A 6,237-nucleotide genomic window follows, 5' to 3' on the forward strand; every position below is an offset into this window, starting at 1 on the left:
CCTTTCAAAGCTTCTACTTTCTTTAAACATTTTTATTACAAACAATCTGTAGATATATATATATGTATATATAACTTTCTGATTCTGAGTCTTCCTTACACAATAAGAACTCCAAGTCCTATGTTTTAAATAAGAGGAGATAAAGTTCTTTACTAAGTAAGCATAAATATAGAGAAGAGTAAAAACTTTGGCTAAATAGTTAAGAGAATTTAAAAGATGCTTATCTGCCTGGAAAGTCCCATGGATGGAGGAGCCTGGTAGGCTACAGTCCATGGGGTCGCAAAGAGCCGGACACGACTGAACGACTTCACTTTCACTTTATCTTTTAAATTAGTGACATTCTTAAGGTTTGGTGTCTGTCAAAATCACCTGTGAGGCTGGTTAAAAAGAACCACCATGCCCCTTCTAAACCTGGGGAGTCAGAATCCCCAGTATCTGAATCATTATAGACTCTCTACTATTCTGTATCATTACAAAATGAATGTTCTGATCTGTGAAATGGGGATAACCTCCAAGAAACGTTGTGAGGACTAAGTGATATGATGTGTATAAAGCACTAAAGCTCTTAGAGCTCTTCTTAGGGCGCAGAAAGTAATACAGGAGGGTAGCTAATATTCTTTTTGTCTGAAGACAGTTCTCCATGTTTCTGCATATCTTGCGAGCAGAGGCACTGGCCACTTTTGTTTTGGCCCATTTTCTCCAGGATGCTTGTATGGCAAATGGCCTTGGAAGATATAGGGTCTCCCTCCAGAGCAGGGGGCCAGGTTGGTTTTCTATCTAGTGGAATGATGTCTCCTTTTGGTGCAAATGTCTTTTATAAAAGATTTGGGGGTCCCTAAGTCCAGAGCTTCTCGGCCTAAATGCAAATCCTCTGCAAGCATGGCATTCACATGGGCCCCTCTGTCTTGTCTCTGTGGAACTGGGGTTGCAAGAGGAAATCAACATGAACTTCACGCTGCTTGCTGTGCCATGAGTAATAAAGTTCTTCATCTCTGACCCGAGAATTTTGTGTCTTCTACCACCATCCATGTGGCTGGGTAACCAGCTAGCAAAGGGAGGTAAAAATCTCAGCCCCTCCGCAGTTCTTGACAATTCTGAGTACAGAACATGCAGTCATGTTTAAAGAAGCTCAATATGGCAACCAAAAGTGACTTAATTCAAGTAATTAAGAGCTACTTTCATCTTTCACTCCCATCTCTAAAGGAATAGTTGAAAGCATTCAATGCATAATTCTCTTATTGCACAACCACAGCACCATCCAGCGTCTCCCTCATGCAGCCATGGTCTCCATCCTATCTTCTGGTTTGAAGGGTACTGTTAATGACTTTGGGAATCTATAAACCACCTGGCCATTATACAAAACCGCTTGTTTTTGTTGTTATTGTTTAGTCGCTAAGCCGTGTCTGATTCTTTGTGACCCCACGGACTGTAGCTTGCTAGGCTGTTCTGTCCATGGATTTCCCAGGCAAGAATACTGGAGCAGGTTGCCATTTCCTTCTCCAGGGGATCTTCCCAACCCAGGGATCAAACCCCTGCCTCTCCTGCATTGCTAGCGGATTCTTTACCCCTGAGCCACCAGGGAAGCACTCAGAATCACATACCAGTGGCCAAATGGCAGAGCCACAGATGGTTTGGAACATATTTGCATTTCTGAACTTCCTGCAGGATCTAGTTGACCCCCTCTTCACCATTACAGCATGCAATGCCTGTCTTCCTCCAGAGTATCTCTATTGTCCCGTTACTTCCTCAACCCACTCACTACCACTAACTTCCTGATGACTGACTCATTCTTAAGAGAATATAGATCACTAAGTAGGACATCTAGGAAATCCTCCAGAGGGACAAAGGTTGTTGGAAGAATGATGACCAGTACCAGCTCCAGAGAGAAAATCCAAGGGGTGAACATGGTTTTCCCACCATGATTTACACATGGTGGCCAAGTTTGAAGCTGGAGGATAGTCACTTGGGTTCTTTCAAAGGATGCAAATTGTCAGGCCAAGGCTAAAACTCTGGACCTGTTGTATTTATTCCATCTCTGGCTATTCTTTGGCATGCCAAATTCAATGAAGGCATGTTAAATAAGAAGAGAATGTTACTCAGGAGAAGTTGAACTCACCATAAAACCTGGGACATAGAGGAATGGTTGTGAAGATGGGTCACTATCAAGAGTACAGGAGTCTTGCTCCTCCAAGTGTGGTCCCTGGACCAGTAGCATTGGAATCCGCTACGAGCTTGTCAGATTCAGAATCTCAAGTCTCACGTGAGACCTACTCTTACAGAAACTAGATTTTAAACAAGATCTGTGGATGATTCAGATGAACATTGTACAGTTTGAGAAGTACAGAGTTAAATCTTTCAGTGTGGGGAACCCAGGGAAATCTAGTTCTGCTTTGTTAATGCTGATCTGGGTAGGAGGCTGTATGTGAGTGGGCACAAGGTCATCTAAATGGCCTATGATACTCTCGTCCCACATCACTGTGGACTAGACTCCAGCATCCCAGGAAATGTCTCCCAGCTCCTGCCTGGCATTCTTTTGTTTCATATTTATTTATTTATGTATTTTTGGCTGCCATGGGTCTTCATTGCTGCATTCAGACTCTCCTTGCCGTGAGTAGGGGCTACACTTGAGTTGTGGTTCACAGACTTCTCATTACAATGGCTTCTCCTGTTGTGGAGCATGGGTTCTAGGGTGTGGCGGCTCAGTAGTTATGAAGCACAGGCTTAGTTGCCCCACAGCATGTGGAATCTTCCTGGACCAGGGGTCGAAACCATGTCCCCTGCATTAGCAGACAGATTCATAACCACTGGACCACCAGGGAATCCCCCTACATGGCATTCTGAAGCCATGAAATCTGTTCTGCGGTCTCTGCTTGTGAGCTTAGTCATTCAGTTGTGTCCGACTCTTTGCAGTCTCATGGACTGTAGCCCATCAGGCTCCTCTGTTCTTGGGATTCTCCAGGCAAGAATACTGGAGTGAGTAGTCCTTCCCTTCTCCAGGGGATCTTCCCAGTCCAGGGACAGAACCTGGGTCTCCTGCACTGCAGGCAGATTCTTTACCATCTGAGCCACCAGGGAAGCCTGAGGTCTCTGTTTGCCATCTCCTTATCTTGTACCTGATGCTTAATTGTCTACTGCACACATTTCCACCTTTGCATCATCTCCTTATCTCCACATGTCCATGAGACAATCTCATTCTGCCTGTGTCCCACAAGCTCTGGGCTGGCCCTCCCAAATTCTGCGTGGGTGGAGATGGAGTTTCATAACAAGCCCCCATCTGTCTGCCCGATTACTGAATGAAGTGAAAGTTGCTCAGTCGTGTCCATCTCTTTGTGACCCCATGGAATAGTCCATGGAATTCTCCAGGACAGAATCCTGGAATGGGTAGCTGTTCTCTTCTGCAGGGGATCTTATCAACCCAGGGATCGAACCCAGGTCTCCAATTATTGCATGCTCAGCTATTTATAAAAGCTTTTGGCCAGGAAAAACGAGTCAGTAAGAAGGAGGTTTGGGCTTCCCTGGTGGCTCAATGGTAAGGAATCCACATGCCAATGCAGGAGATGCAGTTTCAATTTCTGGATTGGGAAGATCCCCTGGAGAAGGAAATGACAACGCATTCCAATATTCATGCCCAGGAATCCCCTGGACAGAGGAGCCTGGCAGGCTACGGTTTATGGGGTTGCAAAAGATCGGACACGATTTAGTAACTAAACAATAGCAACAAGAAAGTGGTTTATATTTTTTGATCTCTCTGAAAGACTTGGGAGAGGAAACATCTCTTGGTTGGTCCTCATAGCAAAGGCTGAGGGTTCTCCCTGGACACTTTTAGGCATGCCTGTCTTGGGTGAGGCTGAAATGGAATGTGCGTGTTCTTTTACTAACACCCTCACTGCACTTGTCAGGCTTGTTGGAATGCCTTTTACCCAAAAAGGAACAAGTAATCAGGAGCTGTCAGAGCACAAAATTTTAATATCCTTATTCAGTATTGTATGTGGTTCTTTTATTTATATGCTCTTCCTTGTCAGCGGGGGCGGGGGGGGGGTGTTCCACCCCCCAAAATGGCTTGAGGGATTTTAGTTTCCTGGCCAGGGGTTCAATCCAGCCCTCAGCAGTGAGAGCCTGGAGTCCTAACCCCTGAACCACCAAGGAATTCCTTAATGTGCTCTTCTTTCCCCGGTTTTGGCTTTGGGGACTTAATGCCCATAGTGATAGTAGACATTAATTTTTCATCCAGTTCAGATAAGATTCCAACATGCTCCAGGAAAACTATTCCCTGGCACATGCTTTCAACTTCTTTGCTTTTTTCTTCAACCATCGGTCATCTTGGCATAAACACCCAAATAAAACCAATTATTGACTTTTCAACTCCTCCCCATAAACAGCTAGACATTGTGAAAAACCACATAACCAGACTAGCCACACCTATATAGTTGCAAGTAACAACAGACATTATGTTAAGGCCTGGATACGGAACCTGAGGCAATATCTTGCTGCCAGCTCCGACCAGGATTTCACAGGGACAGACGGTGGAATGGAATTGGCCATGGAAGAAAAAGGCACCCCACATGCGGCCGGTGGCTCTCTGGCCCCACGGGTTCTGCAACATGAGTTCTGTGTGTGTCATGACCGATATGATTGTAGATTGAGCACACACCTATGCGATGGTAGAGAATGTGTCAGCATGTTCGGTCTGCACCGAACTCCCTGTGGGGGCTGCCCTGGGGCTTCCCTGGCAGATTCAGCCTCCAACTGGGACTAACTGGACCCGGAAACAAAGCACCTTCTGGTTACATCAGAAGATGGCTGACTGCAATGAGACTAAGCGCCTGATTGTACAAGATGTGAAGAAATGGCAGCAAATGCCTTGCCCCCAGGGAGAGCATGGACTGCGGGAAAGGGTTTCCTGCTTGCATGGGCTGAATTATGGGAAATTGCATTCTTTTGTGTAGAGACAAGGGACGGTACTGAGCCAGCAGTGTGGAACCCCCCGTCCCTCTGTGCTAAAGTTAGTCTTGAGTAGGGTTATCAAGAGGCCTTTAGTATAATCCTTGTCCTCATAGCACCGTGGGTATATGGGCTGTACGGGTGCCCACACCTGCCCGGGTATTGGATAGACGATGCAGTTGGGGCTGGCCGCATCTGCCTGCCTCAGTATATGTAACCCTCCCACACCGACCTGCCAACTGGGCTATGGTCCATGCTCGGTACCAAGTGAAATGGGTCCTCTGGTGGTACTAACGCTTGGTCTCGTTTTTGCCCCAAGAGGCAGCTATCGTGTACCATGATGAAGGGTAGCCCCTACTCACCACAACTGGAGAATCCTGTGGGCAGTAATGTAGACCCAGCAAAACTATTAATAAAAATATCTTTAAAAATAAATTAGATACAATCAAATGATAAAACAGAGATATTATAATATACTGTAGTAAAAATCTTGTGAGTGTGATTTTTCTCACAAGATATCTTTTTATAATGTGCTCATTCTTCTTAGCATGATGATGATGTGAAGTGATAAATACCTATGTAATGAAATGAGGTGAAAGATGTAGGCAGTGTGAACAAGCATTTAGGCTACTATTAACCCTCGCTTCGGCAGCACATATACTAAAATTGGAATGATACAGAGAAGATTAGCATGGCCCCTGTACAAGGATGACACGCAAATTCGTGAAGCGTTCCATATATTTTTTTTGGAGCGGGGGGCTTCCCTGGTGGCTCAGACAGTAAAGCGTCTGCCTGCAGTGCGGGAGACCCGGGTTCGATTCCTGGGTCGAGAAGATCCCCTGGAGAAGGAAATGGCAATCCACTCCAGCACTCTTGCCTGGAAAATCCCATGGACGGAGGAGCCTGATAGGCTACAATCTATGGGGTTGCAAAGAGTCGGACACGACTGAGCGACTTCACTTCACTTCAACCTTTGGATACTGTGTCATAGGAAGGATCATCTGCTTTCAGTGATCCTGGATCACTGAACAATGGTGATGCTGATGGGTGAATGTTGGCAGTAGAAGGTATTAATTAATGGTTGGGGATCCCCCGCAGGATACAACAGAAATCTCACACTAATCAGAATGGTGTGCAATTGGAAAACTTATGCAGGGCTTATTTCTGAAATTTTCCATTTAATATCTTTGGGCTGCAGTTGACAGCTATTAACAAACTGCACCAAGCAAAACCATGGATAAATGGGGGACTAGTGTAGTGTGGCAGCTCTAGACATCAGGTCCTCCCTTTTCTCAG

The 6,237-nt window shown here is 45.6% G+C and overlaps 1 non-coding gene across 1 annotated transcript; it reads left to right on the forward strand.

The window, feature by feature from the left end:
• The first annotated feature begins 5,581 nt into the window (after window positions 1-5,581).
• Window positions 5,582-5,684, forward strand: LOC114113290 (U6 spliceosomal RNA). The gene has a single exon (XR_003588353.1). It is a non-coding gene; the product is annotated as a U6 spliceosomal RNA (small nuclear RNA).
• Window positions 5,685-6,237: the final 553 nt, after the last annotated feature.

Source organism: Ovis aries, chromosome 2 (genome assembly GCF_016772045.2).
Source record: "Ovis aries strain OAR_USU_Benz2616 breed Rambouillet chromosome 2, ARS-UI_Ramb_v3.0, whole genome shotgun sequence".
NCBI classification, from domain to species: Eukaryota; Metazoa; Chordata; class Mammalia; order Artiodactyla; family Bovidae; genus Ovis; species Ovis aries.